The 20731-nt window shown below is 38.0% G+C and overlaps 1 protein-coding gene across 4 annotated transcripts in view; it reads left to right on the forward strand.

Moving 5' to 3' along the window:
• Window positions 1–7864: 7864 nt before the first annotated feature.
• The window catches only part of LOC310639146 (uncharacterized protein), a 35209-nt gene continuing 22342 nt past the window's right edge, over window positions 7865–20731 (forward strand). For 3 of the 4 annotated variants that reach the window (XM_083360611.1, XM_083360614.1, XM_083360616.1), the window contains exons 1-2: window positions 7865–7960; window positions 8130–8194. The gene's annotated coding sequence lies outside the window, so the exon portion shown is untranslated. Of the gene's footprint in view, window positions 8047–8129; window positions 8195–20731 lie in introns of all 4 variants that reach the window. The other variant, XM_083360610.1, reaches the window with a different exon arrangement.

Below are 20731 nucleotides of genomic sequence, written 5' to 3' on the forward strand. Positions count from 1 at the left end.
ACCCACCCCACCACTCGAGCAAGAGACCCTGTATCATCCAGGATAACTGGCTGTCCAATCTCTTCTTAAAAACCTCCATTGAGGGAGCAGCCACAATGTCTGAAGGCAAGCTGTTCTTCTGATTAATTGATCTGGAATTTCAGAATCAGGCTGAATTTGAATTCCCTATCAAATTAAAAATCACTGGAACCCTTTTGGGGCTGGGAGTTTCAGACAAAAAGCAGATTAAATCACCACATATACAGGAAATGATGGAATTTTAGGGTAAAGGTTTACCATTCATTTTTGGTATTGGAAATATGATGTGCCTAGTTTGGTGGCATGAAGGTACCCCTTATCCCTCTTCATATACTAAGGTGCTCAGCTTCAAAATAATCATTGTTGCTGAAAGGACCCCACCCACTGAGATGGTCTCATGACTTGTAATAGTTCGACATTTGGTGTAATGGACATAATAGAAGTATCCCTAAAGTCGAACTTGATAAACAGCCAAGCATTTTGAGGTGTCCTAGCTGTTCTGAAATTAGCGAGAAAGGAAAACAAAATAAATGGTATCGTAACCCAAGCTCCAGTACCACATCATAGTGGACAGCCATTGATTGATCTGAACACTAGGAGGGATTGAAGGCCGTATGTAGGAATGCTATGAACTGCTACAAACTGGAGGTACCTCCAGAACACAAAATGGCCAGGGATTCCAAAATATGCTTCCCTGGTATCTGCCATGACACTGAAACATCTAGGTTTTTTTATGGAGGACATGTTTGGGCTTGGTTTGCCAGAACGTGTCCTCAATTTAGACATTCAGCTAAATCTAAACTGTTTCCCAAAAGGGCTAGGTTAGATTTCTTGACAGGACCTTTTGCTGCCATATGCCGCTTGTCCCCATAGCACAAGGAAAGTCCCTGTCTCCATCTCTGTGTCTTCTCTGCCTCTGTCAATGGAGGCCCTGCACTCCCAATCTGCAAGGGCTCCTTGGGGGAGGTTTTTTTCAATTTTGTATATAGGCTGAGATATTGCAGGCATGAACACAGGTTTCTGACTTCAGGCTGTGACCTTTCGTTATTATAAGTGCCCATCTGTCTCCAAGCACAGCTGAATTAGTGAATTGTGCCCAGACCTCAGTTTCTGCTAACTCTTCCAGAATTTCTGCCAACCGTTCCTGAAACTAGCTGTTCAGGGGAAGTTCATTCTGCAAAGTGTGTTTTCCAAAGATAAGCATGCAAAAGAGTAATCTAAAGTTGGCCCAGGGCTTAAGAGCAGAGTCAGAGTTGTCAGCCAGTCCAAAGGTCTAAGGTTTGAGAGTGAAATTCATACCCAGGGATCACATCTGAGCTAAACCCCGTTTCTTGCTAAGAAAAGAGAGGGAACTATATAGACTGTCATTCCTCAGAATGTTTCTGCAGCCAACTGCCATTATTTGAATCCTTACTCTGTTACTAGGCAACTAACCTAATGGAACCTTCCTTCTGCAATCCTTTCTGCTTTCAAGGGCCATGACAGGTCAACACTTCAGTAGCCAAAATAAACAGCCAAAGGAACAAAGGACAACTGAATCTTGCCTCCTTCTAGATATCACATGGTCTAGTTACATCAGCATTTATCCTAATTTGAACCTTCTGAGATATATACCTTGACTGAATTCCTTGAATAAAATTGTTGTCAAAGTCCATAATTTCCAGAATCTTAAACAAAAAAGACCAATTCCAATCATTAAAAGCTTTCTCTGCAAAACATGCCTTGTTTTTCTTTATGTTGTGAATATCCTATAACATTCAATACAGTTCTCATATTGTCTTTGTTTAAGAAAACAACAGAGTTGGAAGAGACATTGGAGATCTTTAAGTCCAACCCACCCCACCACTCGAGCAAGAGACCCTGTATCATCCAGGATAACTGGCTGTCCAATCTCTTCTTAAAAACCTCCATTGAGGGAGCAGCCACAATGTCTGAAGGCAAGCTGTTCTTCTGATTAATTGATCTGGAATTTCAGAATCAGGCTGAATTTGAATTCCCTATCAAATTAAAAATCACTGGAACCCTTTTGGGGCTGGGAGTTTCAGACAAAAAGCAGATTAAATCACCACATATACAGGAAATGATGGAATTTTAGGGTAAAGGTTTACCATTCATTTTTGGTATTGGAAATATGATGTGCCTAGTTTGGTGGCATGAAGGTACCCCTTCATATACTAAGGTGCTCAGTTCATGGGGCCATATAAGGGTGCCATATAAGGGTGCCCCTCTAGCATCTATCCACAGCTAGGGAAAGGATTATGACATAGTAGAACACATCATGATACATTGATTGTGATGACATTGGACTTCCTGCATATATATATGTGTGTGTATCTAGCATTTCAACCCTTGTGGTGAGGAGCTGAAGTGCTGAAGTGTGGAGGAGCTGAGGTGCGGAGGTGCGGAGGTGCTGAGGAGCTGAGGTGTTGAACAGTTGAATTGCTGAGGAGCTGAGTGTTGAACAGCTGAAGTGCTCAGGTGCCGAAGTGCTAGGGTGTGCTGAAGTGTTGAGGTACTGAAGTGCTGAGGTACTAAGGTACTGAGGTGCTGAGGTGGTGAAGTGCTGAGGACCTGAACAGCTGAAGTGCTGAGGTACTGAAGTGCTGAGGTGCTGTGGAGCTAAGGTGCTCAGGTGGGGAGGTGCTGAGGAGCTGAGGTGTTGAACAGTTGAATGGCTGAGGAGCTGAGTATTGAACAGCTGAAGTGCTCAGGTGCCGAAGTGCTAAGGTGCTGAAGTGTTGAGGTACTGAAGTGCTGAGGTACTAAGGTACTGAGGTGCTGAGGTACTAAGGTACTGAGGTGCTGAGGTGCTGTGGAGCTGAGGTGCGGAGGTGCTGAGGAGCTGAGGTGTTGAACAGTTGAAGTGCTGAGTGTTAAATAACGGAAGTGCTCAGGTGCATGAAGTGCTAAGGTGCTGAAGTGCTGAGGTACTAAGGTATGAAATTTTGCTTTCAGTATTTAGTTTTTACATCAAAATTGGGTGACAGACACCTTGATGGATGTTTGTAAAATTCTGTTGCCAATCCCCATCTTAAAGGGAGATAAATTATAGAATGAATATTGAATACTAAGGACCTCAGGTACTGTATTCACGACGTCTGTTCTGATCAGGTTTTGGAGAAAAAGAGCTGCAAATAGCAATAGTTGAGGGTTTTTTTTCAGATGAAACTCTAATCACTATTGCAAATTTTATTGATCTCATGCAATTTCACAAAATGCTACTACCTAAACTGTGAGAAAGCAACTTGTTGGGCTATCTTTACAGATTGGCATTTGGGAACAAAGTAAGAACTTTTACCACACATTGAATCCAAAAGTTTATCTCTACAAATTATTTTGAATTGTTTGTGTCTGTGTAAAAGAGAAAAATGTTCTTTGAATGAAAAGACTCTTCATGGAAAATATTCATGGCCCGTTATAAAGATCATTCTAGATAGTTCAGTGAGGGATGTGGTGGCTCAGTGGGTTAGGCTGCTGAGCTTGTCAATCAGATGGTCAGCAGTTTGGCGGGTTGAATCCTGAGTGCCGCGTAGCAGAGTGAGCGCCTGTTACTCATCCCAGCTTCTGCCAACCTAGCAGTTCGAAAGCACGTAAAAATACAAGGAGAAAAATAGGAACCACTACAGTGGGAAGGTAACAGCATTCCGTGCACCTTTGGCGTCTAGTCATGCTGGCCACATGACCACAGAGACATCCTCGGACAAGCGCTGGCTCTTCGGCTTTGAAACGGAGATGAGCACTGGCCCCTAGAATCAGAAACGACTAGTATGCATGTGCGGGGGAACCTTTACCTTTACCTTTAGATAGTTCAGCAGATTCATTGTTGTATCCCCTAGATCAGAGGTCACCAACAGTCTATTTTTGTACCCCATGGCACGGCAGTGGCCTATTTTTGCACCCTGTGGGGTGGCGACATTCCATTTTTGCACCCTGCAGCAAGGCAGCAGCCCACTGTTGTGATCTGTGGTGCGGCAGCAGCCCGTTCTTGCACTCCAAGGCACAGTAGCTGCCCATTTTTGCATCTTGTGGTGCAGTGTCCTGTTTGTGCGCCCCATGGCCGCAGCGCTAGCACAAGTGAATGGAGGTGTGTGCACTGGCCAGCCTGTCCTGTGGCCTGATGGCCAGCAGTCCATGGCCCACTAACAGGCCAGGGCCCACAGGTTGGGGACCCCTGCCCTAGATACTAGGATTTACATTTTAAAAACAATATTAGTGTTGATATTTCTTGTTTTAACATATTAATGTTTTATTTGGTTTAGCCATCTAGTGTTGCCTCTTAGTAAGATGGGCCAGATATATGTTAAATAAATAGGAAAGCTGAATTCAGTAGGGTTTAGGTATGCTTTTGTTGCAAAGGAAAATGTAGGTTGAAGCTTCTAGAAACAATTTAATAGGTGGAATTCACCTAGGGAAACAAGAATATATCCCACATGTTGAATTGACTCGCACATCTGCCTTCATGAAAAAAATCATAAATTCCCCCTGTAACTTACAGGAAATTGAAAAGTAGCTGGGGACTAGTGGGATGTTATCAATTGGAATACAAATGCCAAATATTTGTTGTTGTTAGTTGCCAAGTCGTGTCTGACCCATTGTAACCCCATGGACAACGTTCCTCCAGGCCTTCCTGTCCTGTACCATCTTCAGAAGTCCATTTAAGCGTGAGCTTAAATGAGCCAAATATTTAGTGGAAACAAAAAAGGAAAGTGAAAACTCTTGGAGAGGGATGGGCAACCAGTTGCTATCCAGGAAGACTGGACTGGTTGTTATTAGGGGAGGCAATGGGAGTTACCCTTTGAAGCACTTAAGAGCCTGACTACCTAAGAGAATGCCTTTCAGCAGATGTTGAACTCTGCAGGAGAAGCCCAGAAGTTGTGCTGCTTTTTGAGACTGATCTATAAGGCAGATAGAAGATGGCCTTTTCCTCCATCATTCCCAGAGTTTAAAAGGCTCTCTTGGAGCAGTTGCCTTTTCCTACAACTCTGTTTTTATAAAATACACAAAGTAAAAACACTTAATTTTTAGTATGGTCTTTAGGGGCCAATGATTTTATAGTTTGGATTTTAATTTACCAATCACATTTTTCATCCTTGTGACTCTAAATCCTTTAGGACAGAAACATTATTTCCTTATCTTTTTATGTTACTTTAAATGTTCAACCATTGTCCTAAAGGATCATTCAAATCAGAGCAGTGGTCTCCAATCTTTTGAGCACCAGGGACCAGTTCCGTGGAGAGAGGTTTTTCTGTGGAGCGGAGGGGCCCTGGTTTCATGTACTGCCTGCATCCCACAGATGTGGCTTTCCTTGTTTGCATGGCCTGGTTTCTGGCATGCCACAGCCTGATGCTGGTCCACGAACCGTGGGTTGGGGGACCCGTGGATTAGAGGAACTGGAGGATAAATGCAATTTAAAAATTGTGTGCTGTTCTAAACATTGTTTCTCAAGACCTGCATTCCAGTTTTTGAAAATAAAAAGATTTATGCTATTCTGCTTTTTCACCTTTTACTTTATCTTCTAGCTGCCATCACTGATTTTGCGATGGAAGGCAATTTGCTGAAAAAATTAAGAGAAAACATGAAACGTCTTAAAAAAGATGTAAGAGAAAACATTTGTTCATAGGCTATCACAGTAAACGCTATTGTCACACAAGTATGATGGGATATAAAGAAATTTGAGAGCAGCAGACTCACTGTTGCATTTTGGGCAGCCATATAAATTGGATGAATGAGTCAGTGAACTTGCAGAGCTACCTTAAGTCACTGAAAATACTGATTTAACATATTTAATAAGCCAAGTTGCTAATGGAGATTTTATATGACTTTAGCAGGAATACTGTTTGTTTTCTCTGAACTTTTCAGTTAAAATGAAAGGGCTGTTTGGGGATAATAGTAGAAGGACTATCTGCCCCATTCCTATCCCAAAGGTCTTTTTCGAATGGTAACTGGAGTTTCTCCCCCCCCCACACACTTGGAAGTTATTTAGATTCTCATCCAAGAAGCTTCTCTGACTGAAAAAGCGTCTTGGATGAGACGTGAAATGTTTTCCAGAAGAAGAAAAAGAGGAAGTCCAGTTGCCTCTTGAAAAAACACCTTGGGGATAACCATGGCCTGGATGACTGCGAATCTCCATAGACATGTCCCATGCCTACTAATCCCAGACTGTACCCCCTTAATTCATTCTTTATTTCAGGAACTTCACGTATTTAAAGAGAACATTTAAAAAGCAAAGTGGTAGACCAGCTTTAGATATTCCCTTTAAGATTTTTGATCCACTCTTGCAGAGAAAGAAAATTAATATTAAATTGACTGAGATGACTAAAATGCCACAAAACAATTAGCAGGCTGTTCATTTCTCCAACGCATCAGGCTCTAAAAGGTATGAAAAGGGAAAATACAAATTATGTCAGCAGAGACTGCAACTACACTTTACATTAAATGCTGCTATCAGTACAGACAGAGGAATATCAAAAGCTTCTTTTATTCAGTAGTGTGAATTTCGAGACAAGGGTGCAAAGTTTAGATGCCAGTTGGTATCTAAGATTTAAAGATGAAGAAACTATGTTTAACATCAATCCAAGTCATAAAAAGCTGTTAGAAAAATTAGCGTTTTTAATCACTGTCTTTTGTCTTTTTAAAAGAGGGTATTTTGTCATTGCAGGAAAAAAGTGATAGACTTCCTCTTCTGTCATCTGCCAGAGAAGCACAGAGACACGCTGAGGTATATAATCCATAGTTATAGTCAGTATACAAGGAGTATACAGTATACTACTTCTGGTTAGGTGATCTTTATTTCCTTGAGAAATAAACTGAAGTCTATTCTTAAGCTGCTAAAATGGAAAGTACATCATTTTTTTTAAAAAAATGATGGCCCCTTCCCCAATATTTTTGCAAGACATTGCTAAGATGCTTCAAGGAGGGGCTGGGTTTCAGGACCCCTTTTTCTTCCCCCAAAGTTCTTGCTTTGTTGAGGGTCTTCCTTTGTCTGTTCAGGGGACCTTCTTTTGTTTTGTTTCTTTAACAACTCCTTTCCTTCTTACCTCCCTCCATGAAGGGAAGTTTGGGATGAGATTCCCGACTTCACTTTCTGCTTTCATTCATGCTTCATCTTTAGTTATGGCTGATTCAGCCAGGTGGTGAATTTATGGGGAAAATGTAGATAAATTCAGAATAAATGTTTTTTTCACAACTGGTAATGCATGTGCAGTATATTTTATATACTATGCAGTATATTTTATATGTTTGCCTTATATTTCTGTTACTTATATGAGATTCATACACATCTACTCAATACAAACTAAATTTTTTAACTTTATTTGTAATTTTTAACAAAGAATGGAAATTATCAGAGTTCATGCTAATTCTTGGTTGGTTTCTTCTTTGCCACATTAGCTAGTTTCTTTGGCCACATACAATACCAATAACAGTGACATAAAATTTAGATGGTTCGTATTTTGTGTCAGATACTGTGTTTTACATTTCCTAAACAAATTAACTAAAGCTAGATATTTCTTTTTCTACTCCAGCATAAATAATATTTATTTCCTCTATTGAATAACGAAAGCAGTAAATTGGGAGTTGGACATGTGTGTGCAGATACTGACATGTATGGATTTTAATATGCAGAAATATGCTTGTCTACACTCCAGACTCTTCTCTTAAAGAGGAAGATTAAACTAATATCCTCTTTACACTGATATCATAGAGAATTTATGGAAAACCTATGGAAAACAAATTCATGTAATTCTTCTCCTTGTATATCCTTAATGAAATTTTCTTAATGAAGGAAAATTTATCAAGGAAACATCTGATTCACAATTTATTTTATGTTTTTTATTCTTCACGGAACTTGCAGGTTTCCAGGCATCCTGAAAACATTAAGATGCATGTGGGCCACAAGGAACCAGCAGGCCACGATTTAAATTTCAAGATGCGTTCCCATCAGGTACGCAATCTAGCATCTGAGGAATCTTTTGAGTGTGCATTACCGAGAAATATTTCATGTCATAATAAGAGGAGAAGAAGCCCAGGGTGAGTGGGAGGAAAGTGTGTGGAAGTGAGCGGGCTGTTGTAGAAATATATCCCTGACTTTTAATGTATTTTGGCTTTTCCAGATTCTTCAGACAAAAACACAAAGACTAGAAGTGGATCTGAAGAGAGCAAGGGAACAGAGTTTTATGTAAGTTTTGGCACAGTTGAAAATGTCTTTATGTGGTACAAAGACATTTTAGATATCCTCTCCAGAATAACTTCTGAAAAGTATTTAGTAACAATTTGCTGTTTATTATCTTCATGGATTATCAGCCATCAAGTCAGTGTTGACTCTTAATGCTCACCTAGTTTATCTTGTAGTTACTTATTATGAGATAATCACAGCTTAATCCTACCACGTTCACACTTTAAGCACAACTTTCATAATTTTTACATTGACAATGGGATTGGCCATTGTATCAAATAAATAAATAAATAAATAAATGTATACATATATACATACATCAGCAGTGGAATTTCAGAGAGTTTGGCATTTCTTGCAATACAGTCTGATTATCGAGTAGGAAGAACACCGCATTCAGTGAAATTATAACTGTAAAGATTTTACTTCAGAGTAAAGGTAAAGGTTTCCTGTTAGTCATGTCTGACTCTAGGGCACAGTGTTCATCTCGTTTCTTGGCCGAGGGAGCCAGCATTGTCCAAAGACAATTTCCATATTCATGTGGCCAACATGGCTATACATCAAAGGTACATGGAATGCTGTTGCCTTCCCACTGAAGTGGTACCTATTAATCTACTTGCATTTCCACGTTTTTGAACTGCTGGGTGGGCAGGAGCTGGGGCAAATAATGGAGCTCAGAGCTCACCCCATTATAAGTGCTGAAGTCCTCGAGCATATTAAGGAGGATATGGTGGCAATTGTTCATTTCTCACAAATGAAAATAATTGGAGGGACATTTGTGCTAGCTACAGACTGGTGTAAACTGTGAATTAAGCCAATTCTGGATTAATGAAGCGGAATGAAAGCAGCATGGGGAAGGACACTGCTTTGAATGTTGAAGAGCGTTTTGGTAAATTTGACAACTTTCTCCTCACAACAGAAGGGAAATGATGAAAATTATATTCTAGTAAAACTTGGAAAATAAGCTAGGAATAGCAACAGTTGAATTTGTTTTTTAAACAGATCCTCTCATAATGACTGCCAATTGTATTAATACTTTTCTTATCTCACGCTCCCTCATAAACAAGATACTGCCTTAATCACTGAGGAAGAAATCTGTTGGATGTTTTGACAGTTAGGCATTTGTGAGAAATGAGAACTTTCCCCTTCTCCTACATCCATAACTTTATTTTGCTTCTAGAAATCATTTTGAATTGATTTATGCCTTTCGTGGAATGTATACGAAAAATAAAAACAAATGGTTAAAGCATTATTTCCTTTATATGTACGTACAACCCCCAGACCCATGAAGGTATTTTTTACTTTTTATATTTTTAACTGAAGAAAAAGGTTGATAATTCAAGTAAAAAACCTAAGCGGGTTAATTTCTCTGTTTTTCATAATTTACAGAAAGACAATGGAAATTTCAAAACTCTTGATGGAAAAGGAGGAGCTTCAATTAAAAAATCAGGAGCTCATAAACAAAAATCTCCAACTGACGAAAGAAAAAGAGGAACTCTGTGCAGAATATGAAGAAAAGTTGAGGAAGTAAGAAATGTTTAGACAGCAAAGCTGACTTTCTCTTCCAGAATTTCATATTAAATTCTCCTTAGCTCCTTCCTCTGGTCGTACTTTATACAACATTCTGGGATGAATTATGTTGCCTGGAAAAATGTTAGGGAAAAGCAAAAATGACTCTTTTTAACTTGTTCCAAATGTTCTGGCTCTCCAAGCATTATCTAGTGCCTTGTTCTGACCTCAGCAAGGCCTTGTTACTTTAAAGATTTTCACTTTTAGAGACTTTGTGTTTTATTAAAGCCATAGCAAGAGAAGAGATCACTGGGTCCCAGATGGGTATTAAACATCACGAATCTGTTCACAGGGAATCTTTGTGGCCCAATCACCTATGTTTAGGAATCCTTGGTTTTATCTCCCACCTACTAGTGTGCTTTCCAATCACGCCAGGTCCAGGCTTCCACTTTGTTCTTTATTTCAACCCTCACAAATTCAATCTCATCCATCATTCTGTACACATCAGAAACTTTGCTTCTGGAATTTTTTTATTGAAAAGTTTTACAATATATTTTTGAATACAAAAAAACCCCTCCTCCCCCTCCCCTCTCCCCAACCCCCCTCCCCTCCCCTCCCCCCCCTCCCCGACTTCCCAGAGCTGAATACAGGGTATAATAATACAAACAAGCATAATCTAAAATATGCGAACAACAATAATAAAACATTAAATTCTATCACACTTTAACTCTCCATAGTCAAAATATTAATAAAATACCTACTAACTAATTATACATCATAAAAATCCGCTACTTATTCAAATGCTAAATGATACTTTTTAGTCCCATATTTATTCTGAATATATTCAATCCATCTTCTCCATTCCACAATGTATCTCTGTTGCGATTGATCTTTCAAATATGCTGAAATCTTTGCCATTTCCACCAAGTTAGAAACTTTCAAAGTCCACTATTCTATAGTCGGCAGTGCTTCCTTCTTCCAATATTGTGCTACTAAAAGTCTTGCTGCCTTAATTAAATTCAACATCAACTTTGTATCTATAACAGGAGTATATGTAATAATACCCAATAAAAACAATTGCAGAGAAAACTTTATCCTTTTCTTAAATATCTTTTCCATATTCCACCAAATTTTAATCCAAAAAGCGTTAACCTTTTTACAAGTCCACCATATATGAAAATACGTTGCATCCTCACAGCCACACCTCCAACATTTGGGCTGGCAGTTCGGATACATACTTGCTAATTTTTTAGGGTCTAGGTGCCACCTATAAAACATTTTATAAAAATTCTCTCTTAAATTTTGGGCCTGTGTAAATTTTACATTTCTAACCCAGATCTTTTCCCAAGTGTCCATTGTGATAACTTCTTGAAAATTCTGGGCCCACTCTTCTGGAAATTGTTTTGAATTGGCTTGTGCCTGTTCTAGTAGGTAAGAGAAAAAAGAAAAAAAATGTCTTTAAGATCTGAAGATTCCTTGGTGATAATAATGGATTGTCAAATGCTAGATACTGAAAGGACAACCATTAACTTGTACTAATCAAACTCCTAAATATAGCAATCTTAACTTTAATGCTGAAGGAGCTAATCAAACCCCTTTAGAATATAACGGAGGTAGATTTACTGCTTCATCACTTTTACTGAGCATTTCCAAAGTACCCAGTAAATAATTGCAGCATTTGTTCCTGTAAGAAGAGCTTGGTAGCTGTTTTAATACAAATAGCAAAAACTACATTAATTAAAATTATAAAAATTGTATTGTAAACAAAATATCAGTTATTTCAATTAGTTTTAATTTTAAACAAGTTTTATGACTCAAATAAAAAACCCTAAGTGGGCTAATTTCCCTCTGCTCTTGATATTTTACAGAAAAAGTAGGTCAGATGACTCTGTACAATTAGAGAACCTCCGACAAGAGTATCAGAGTGTCAACCGCAAGTGTGTGAAATACAGTGAAGAAAGAAAAGATCTCCTAAGAGAAATTAATGACCTTAGCGATGAACTTTATAGGTAAGAAATACGTATTTACATAGCAATCCTGACGTTTTCTTTCAAATTCAGATTTATTTGTTGGAGCCCGGAGCCCAGATATAATGGATAAAAGAAATATTCCATTCTTTTATATCTATGTATTAGTGAATAAGAGAAGAGCAACAGATATAATGGAATGTAAAAATAATTAAGAATGTAGTTACGCTTAATAATTCAAGGAAAAAAATCACGTGGGCTAATTTCTCTCTGGTCCTTGTAACTTACAGAAAGACAACATTGATTTCAAAAATGTCATCAGAAAATGAAGAGCTCCGAATGAAGGCTGAGATGCTCGTGTTCAAAAATATTGAACTAACCGATGAGAAAGAGATGCTCTGCAGAGCGTATGAGGAAAAACTGTGCAGGTGAGGAATTTGTTAGATAGCCACCATGAATTCCTGTTCCAGAATTTCATAATGATTTCTCTTTAACTTAGAAATCTTGGAAAGACCTTAAATTCCCCTTAACTTAGGGGGGGAGGAACGAATTAGGATTCATTACACTTTTACATATACAAATCTAAGAGTTAGTCAGGAAGGTATCTATAGGAGAGATCTTTCAACCCCCAACCCCCCCGCTACCCAACAATATTTATATACTACAGTGAGTTTCCTGATAAATCAGGAAATCATCAGTTATAAATCAGTTCCAATTATTTTTAACTAAGAATGCTTTGTTGTTGGTGCACATTCACATCTAACCTTCTGATTTTTCTAGAGAGAAGCAACTGAGGAAGGGCTGCTGCATGTCATCGATGGACAACCCCCAGATGGTATCACCTAATAGCAGCGAATACAAAAGTGGCTCTGTGAGTGCCTGCCAAACAAGTGCAGTCATTAGAGAAGATGACTCAGAAGCTCTTCAAAAAATGAAGCCTCAAATGGTGGGATATCAACTAAAGGAGCAATGGCTTAAAGCTTCAGTAGACAGCCTCAAAATCAAAAAATCCAAAGAAGCCAGGCAAAATGTACTGACATGGCTTCAGCAAACTCTGGAAAAGCTGAAAGAAGATTCTGCTAAACTGTCAGGAGAGACCTTGGCAGAATGGCTAAAAGCATCCCTGATCAACCTTCAAGAGGGATGTGCTGAGTCATCCGCGGAGGATGTGAATGGCTGGTTGGAAGTATCCATAAATCACCTTCAAGAGGAAGGACCAGAAACATGTGATTTAGATGTCAAAGAATGGATTGAAGCATCTATTACAGCCATTCAACATCTACAAAAGTTCGAGTCTCGAGGAAAACTAAGAAAGAAGAAAAGTAGAGGAAAAGAGGAAGGAGAGTGATTTGGATAGGATCTGCTTCCTCTGAAAGAAAGGATGGATGGATGGCTTCAAATATCTTTAGCAAGTTTGAGAAAGCATAGTTTTATTGCACCCAGAACATATGCAAGCATGGCTACAAACATTTCTGAAAAAAACCTCAGATGAGCATCCTTGGAGGAATGGCTCTAGGAATCCATAGAAGAATCGCAGCAATATGTGAATGAATAGCTTGAGATAGCCGTAAAGAAGGGCCTGAAACATCCCATCCCATCCCATCTTGGTGTACACCTTTCTCTCATTTCTGCTGCTCCTCATGTTACTAACATCAAAATGACCAAATGAACAAACTGGAAATATGTCACCAAGTCTTTACAATTTTGGTTTTCCAGAACCTCTTGGGCTTTTTTGGACCGAGTGACATACTGTTTTCCTAATGGACTATGGCATTACAACATGAGCTTCATAACCAATGAACACTTGTCATCAACAATTTTTACATTGCAAAGGGCCTTTCATCTGTTGTATATATAATTTTATTTTTGTGTGCAAAAAGGATTCTAAATTAATTGAGTCATGTCCTGCTGTGAAGTCTGATCGCTTGAGTTGAAGAGCCTATAAAATCTCAAATGACTCCAGTTGTTTTGTTCAAGTATGCTAATGTTCTAAGGTAAATATTATTCATACTATATAATATCCAGATGAGCACCTCAGTGGCATATTGTAGTTCTATGAGGTGTGGTGGGCTTCATAATTTGTTGACTGAAGAAATCACCATACCATATGTATATATGGAACTGCCATTATTTTTCAAGCTACATTACTTGAACACATGGCACACATCACAAATCAGATTCCTCTGCAATGCACTATTCCTTTGCATCTCAGGGGCTACCACAAAGAAGAAGGAGTCAAGCTATTCTCCAAAGCACCTGAAAGCAGGACAAGAAGCAACGGATGGAAACTAGTCAAGGAGAGAAGCAACCTAGAACTAAGGAGAAACTTCCTAACAGTTAGAACAATTAACCAGTGAAACAACCTGCCTCTAGAGGTGGTGAATGCTCCAACACTGGAGTTTTTTAAGAAGAGACTGGACAGCCATTTGCCTGAAATGGTATAGGGTTTCCTGCCTGACCAGGGGGTTGGACTAGATGACCTCCAAGGTACCTTCCAACTTTATATTATTATTATTATTATTATTATTATTATTATTATTATTATTATTATTATTATTATTGTTGTTGTTGTTGTTGTTGTTGTTATTGTTATTACCGTAGAACATTTAGAAATGCAATTACGTTCTTATGCTTCCAAAGCATTCTTCCTTATCTTCCTGTTACATTGATAACCATAAAAATACTCAAGGTCTCTTCGGATAAGATAGAATAAGATAGAAAACTTTATCTTTTTCTTAAATATCTTTTGCCTATTCCACCAAAGTTTAATCCAAAAAGCTTTAACCTTTTTACAAGTACACCATATATGAAAATACGTTGCATCCTCACAGCCACACCTCCAACATTTGGGCTGGCAGTTCGGATATATACTTGCTAATTTTTTAGGTTCTAAGTGCCACCTATAAAACATTTTATAAAAATTCTCTCTTAAATTTTGGGCCTGTGTAAATTTTACATTTCTAACCCAGATCTTTTCCCAAGTGTCCATTGTGATAACTTCTTGAAAATTCTGGGCCCACTCTTCTGGAAATTGTTTTGAATTGGCTTGTGCCTGTTTTAGTATGTAAGAGAAAAAAGAAAAAAAATGTCTTTAAGATCTGAAGATTCCTTGGTGATAATAATGGATTGTCAAATGCTAGATACTGAAAGGACAACCATTAACTTGTACTAATCAAACTCCTAAATATAGCAATCTTAACTTTAATGCTGAAGGAGCTAATCAAACCCCTTTAGAATATAACAGAGGTAGATTTACTGCTTCATCACTTTTACTGAGCATTTCCAAAGTACCCAGTAAATAATTGCAGCATTTGTTCCTGTAAGAAGAGCTTGGTAGCTGTTTTAATAAAATAGCAAAAACTACATTAATTAAAATTATAAAAATTGTATTGTAAACAAAATATCAGTTATTTCAATTAGTTTTAACTTTAAACAAGTTTTATGACTCAAATAAAAAACCCTAAGTGGGCTAATTTCCCTCTGCTCTTGATATTTTACAGAAAAAGTAGTTCAGATGAGTCTGTACAACTAGAGAACCTCCGACAAGAGTATCAGAGTGTCAACCGCAAGTGTCTGAAATACAGTGAAGAAAGAAAAGATCTCCTAAGAGAAATTAATGACCTTAACGATGAACTTTATAGGTAAGAAATACGTATTTACATAGCAATCCTGACGTTTTCTTTCAAATTCAGATTTATTTGTTGGAGCCCTGAGCCCAGATATAATGGATAAAAGAAATATTCCATTCTTTTATATCTATGTATTAGTGAATAAGAGAAGAGCAACAGATATAATGGAATGTAAAAATAATTAAGAATGTAGTTACACTTAATAATTCAAGGAAAAAATCACGTGGGCTAATTTCTCTGTGGTCCTTGTAACTTACAGAAAGATAACATTGATTTCAAAAATGTCATCAGAGAATGAAGAGCTCCGAATGAAGGCTGAGATGCTCGTGTTCAAAAATATTGAACTAACCGATGAGAAAGAGATGCTCTGCAGAGCGTATGAGGAAAAACTGTGCAGGTGAGGAATTTGTTAGATAGCCACCATGAATTCCTGTTCCAGAATTTCATAATAATTTCTCTTTAACTTAGAAATCTTGGAAAGACCTTAAATTCCCCTTAACCTGGGGGGGGGGGAACGAATTAGGATTCATTACACTTTTACATATACAAATCTAAGAGTTAGTCGGGAAGGTATCTATAGGAGAGATCTTTCAACCCCCAACCCCCCGCTACCCAACAATATTTATATACTACAGTGAGTTTCCTGATAAATCAGGAAATCATCAGTTATAAATCAGTTCCAATTATTTTTAACTAAGAATGCTTTGTTGTTGGTGCACATTCACATCTAACCTTCTGATTTTTCTAGAGAGAAGCAACTGAGGAAGGGCTGCTGCATGTCATCGATGGACAACCTCCAGATGGTATCACCTAATAGCAGCGAATACAAAAGTGGCTCTGTGAGTGCCTGCCAAACAAGTGCAGTCATTAGAGAAGACGACTCAGAAGCTCTTCAAAAAATGAAGCCTCAAACGGTGGGATATCAACTAAAAGAGCAATGGCTTAAAGCTTCAGTAGACAGCCTCAAAATCAAAAAATCCAAAGAAGCCAGGCAAAATGTACTGACGTGGCTTCAGCAAACTCTGGAAAAGCTGAAAGAAGATTCTGCTAAACTGTCAGGAGAGACCTTGGCAGAATGGCTAAAAGCATCCCTGATCAACCTTCAAGAGGGACGTGCTGAGTCATCCGCGGAGGATGTGAATGGCTGGTTGGAAGTATCCATAAATCACCTTCAAGAGGAAGGGCCAAAAACATGTGATTTAGATGTGAAAGAATGGATTGAAGCATCTATTACAGCCATTCAACATCTACAAAAGTTCGAGTCTCGAGAAAAACTAAGAAAGAGGAAATGGAGAGGATAAGAGGAAGGAGAGTGATTTGGATAGGATCTGCTTCCTCTGAAAGAAAGGATGGATGGATGGCTTCAAATATCTTTAGCAAGTTTGAGAAAGCATAGTTTTATTGCACCCAGAAGATATGCAAGCATGGCTACAAACATTTCTGAAAAAAACCTCAGATGAGCATCCCTGGAGGAATGGCTCTAGGAATCCATAGAAGAATCGCAGCAATATGTGAATGAATAGCTTGAGATAGCCTTAAAGAAGGGCCTGAAACATCCCATCCCATCCCATCTTGGTGTACACCTTTCTCTCATTTCTGCTGCTCCTCATGTTACTAACATCAAAATGACCAAATGAACAAACTGGAAATATGTCACCAAGTCTTTACAATTTTGGTTTTCCAGAACGACTTGGGCTTTTTTGAACCGAGTGACATACTGTTTTCCTAATGGACTATGGCATTACAACATGAGCTTCATAACCAATGAACACTTGTCATCAACAATTTTTACATTGCAAAGGGTCTTTCATCTGTTGTATATATAGTTTTATTTTTGTGTGCAAAAAGGATTCTAAATTAATTGAGTCATGTCCTGCTGTGAAGTCTGATAGCTTGAGTTGAAGAGCCTATAAAATCTCAAATGACTCCAGTTGTTTTGTTCAAGTATGCTAATGTTCTAAGGTAAATATTATTCATACTATATAATATCCAGATGAGCACCTCAGTGGCATATTGTAGTTCTATGAGGTGTGGTGGGCTTCATAATTTGTTGACTGAAGAAATCACCATACCATATGTATATATGCAACTGCCATTATTTTTCAAGCTACATTACTTGAACACATGGCACACATCACAAATCAGATTCCTCTGCAATGCACTATTCCTTTGCATCTCAGGGGCTACCACAAAGAAGAGGGAGTCAAACTATTCTCCAAAGCACCTGAAAGCAGGACAAGAAGCAACGGATGGAAACTAGTCAAGGAGAGAAGCAACCTAGAACTAAGGAGAAACTTCCTGACAGTTAGAACAATTAACCAGTGGAACAACCTGCCTCTAGAGGTGGTGAATGCTCCAACACTGGAGGTTTTTAAGAAGAGACTGGACAGCCATTTGAATGAAATGGTATAGGGTTTCCTGCCTGACCAGGGGGTTGGACTAGATGACCTCCAAGGTCCCTTCCAACTTTATATTATTATTATTATTATTATTATTATTAATTACCGTAGAACATTTAGAAATGCAATTATGTTCTTATGCTTCCAAAGCATTCTTCCTTATCTTCCTGTTACATTGATAACCATAAAAATACTCAAGGTCTCTTCGGATAAGATAGAATAAATATGGTATTTAAGGAATGCAAAAGAAAGCATTCACAATTTATTTATTTATTTATTTATTTTGTTACATTTATATACCGCCCTTTCCCGGAGGACTCAGGGGGGTTTACAGGGTAATTAAAAACCAAAAATACAAAAGTTAAAAAACCAAGTTTAAAAAAGATTGTATTCAACATACACATCTTATCTATTTAAGTACATTCTGTTTCAGATTTCAATAAGATGGTCTAAACTCCATTCTTCTTGAGTCTTATTCTAGCTTTTTTCCTTTGCCAAATCATCACTTTTGTCAGAGCCTTGGTGGAGCAGTGGGCTAATGCCTCCTTAAGTAACACCAGCTGCCTGCAATTATTGCAGGTTCGCATCCCACCAGGCTCAAGGTTGACTCAGCCTTCCATCCTTCCGAGGGAGGTAAAATGAGGACCCAGATTGTTGGGGGCAATAAGCTGACTTTGTAATAATGCCGCTTGGGGGGGGGAGTCCTAATAAGCAGGCATATACATAGAATGAAGGCTACTGCTAAGCTTGTAAGCCGCCCTGAGTCTTCGGAGAAGGGCGGGATATAAATGGAATTAAAATAAATAAATTAATAAAAATATTTTTTTTCCTTGAAAACATTTTGCTTCTCATTCAAGAAGCTTCTTCAGTGTGGTGTAAAATAGTTACACATAATATACCATGTCCACTATTTTTTTAACTAAACTTCTCTGACCCACTTCCCATATTTTTAAAAACAGCAATAATCAGTAACATTTAGCTATATTTTCTTTGTATAACTGTCCTGTGTTTGTATGTGTGTGTGTGTGTGTGTGTGTGTGTGTCTGTGTGTGTAAGTATGTGTGAGTGTATAATTTGGGGTTAACAGTAACTTAACACTGCTGGCTTTTCATCTGAGAAACCTATTTTTTTCACTATTCATCTTCTATCAAATATATATCTTTCCAGATTATGTAGAAAATATTATTTTTGTCAGAAAACCCTAATTAAGATTTTTTTGAGGAAACATGCACAATGCACAATGTCATTAAATTTCATTTTGTTTGAGCCAACTTCTTATAAAAGAATTACCATTGTTTTAATAAAATAATTTAAATCAATTTTTACTTGATTTCAAATTAAATGAATTATATTGGTTGACAATTTTTTTAGTACAATTGCCAAATGTAATAAACTGGTTTTAGGTATATGTGTGCACTAATTATTTCAACACCAATACATTTCAAATTAAATTTTAAGAACATATTCTATTTGTAAATGAATACAAATGCAGGTTTGCTAATAAATAATAAAGAACTTAAAAGAAAAACAGAAAATGCAACTTGAAAAAAAAAAAACCTTCAAATAGTTAAAAAAGTTAAGTATTTGGGAATTTATTTAATAGCAAGATGTCCAACAATAAAAGAGGATAACTATGTAAAGTTACTAAAACAAATAAAACTAGACTTAGAAAATTGGAAAAATCTTCAACTTTCAATGCTGGGAAGAATAGCTACAATTAAAATGAACATCTTACCGAAAATACTCTTTGTATTTCAAACTATTCCCATAAAATTAGAAAATATATCATTGTTAAGATATAAGGCACTAGTGACTATAACCTTGGAAGAATAATAAATTCTCCAGGTGTGGTGGAGGGAAAGACAAAGATTGTGCATAAGTGGGAGGGTTGGTTGACGTCATTTCGAAAGATGACAAGCATCCCAAATCTAACAACAGTTGGGACTGGAAGAAGGCAGATAATCCAAGCCTCATCGGTGGAATTAAGCCCAGCAGGGCAAAGATCCATAGAAGAGGTGATGCCATGGGAGGCAAACAACTAACTGTTCTCAAACAAGTTCCCAGAAGGGTAAGAGGCCTGAGAAGGCCCTACCAACATATCACATCGAAATTAATAAAACAGAACATCAATTTTAGGTGGCTGATGCCAGAAGCGATTCTGGTGACCTGGCAAGAAAAAGATACAGGCTAGATACGATTGACAAAGCAGAAGAGTTTTTCTAGCAGCACCCTAGGCAATGAAGATGAATTAGAAGAAAGAGAGTTAGGAGAAGAGAACAACACAGAGAAATATAATAGAAAGACACGAGAATCACAAGGCAAAGAACAGGAATGAAGACACAAGGCTGAGTACAGAGAAAGTCATTCTTTTATTCTTGCTGGAACTGTACTTGAGCTTGGGCTGCACCCAGCCACAACATATAGCCTAGCCCTAAGGTGGCAGCCAATAGGTTTGAACCCATGTTTGCTGCCTGGGGCTGACCAACTGCAGGACCGGAGACAGCCTGCCTGGGTTGCTGGAGAGCCGTTAGCTCTCCAGCAACGCACGTGGTGTAATCCCCCCAGCCCAATACATAACACCCCTTCCTCCTAGGATCAGACTATAATACCCCTTAATAAGCTTAACAGCAGTCAAGACTTATGAGTCACTCCCAACAACCATAATAAAATAATAACAAAAAATAATAAATAATAATGCTATAAATTCAAGGTGGCTAGAATGACATTAATCGACCTTTACAGACGTGCCATTGTAGTAGGGACTACAATAAGATTAAACAATGGCTAAACGGCTTGCCAATGCAGTAAGGACTACAATGAGATTAAACAATGTCTCATGAACATGCTTACAAGCAGTACAGGCAGTTTAAAAATGCCTCAATTTCTGTAGGTAGTGGTACAATTGTCACAACACTATACATCACTTTATTTTACAATAGAGTAAAACCTGGAATTCAGGAGAAACCTCTTAAGAGCCAGGACAATTAACCAGTGGAACAACTGGCTGTCAGAAGTTTTTGGAGGTTTTAAAGAAAAGAC

Source organism: Vipera ursinii (assembly GCF_947247035.1).
Source record: "Vipera ursinii genome assembly, chromosome: 3".
NCBI classification, from domain to species: domain Eukaryota; kingdom Metazoa; phylum Chordata; class Lepidosauria; order Squamata; family Viperidae; genus Vipera; species Vipera ursinii.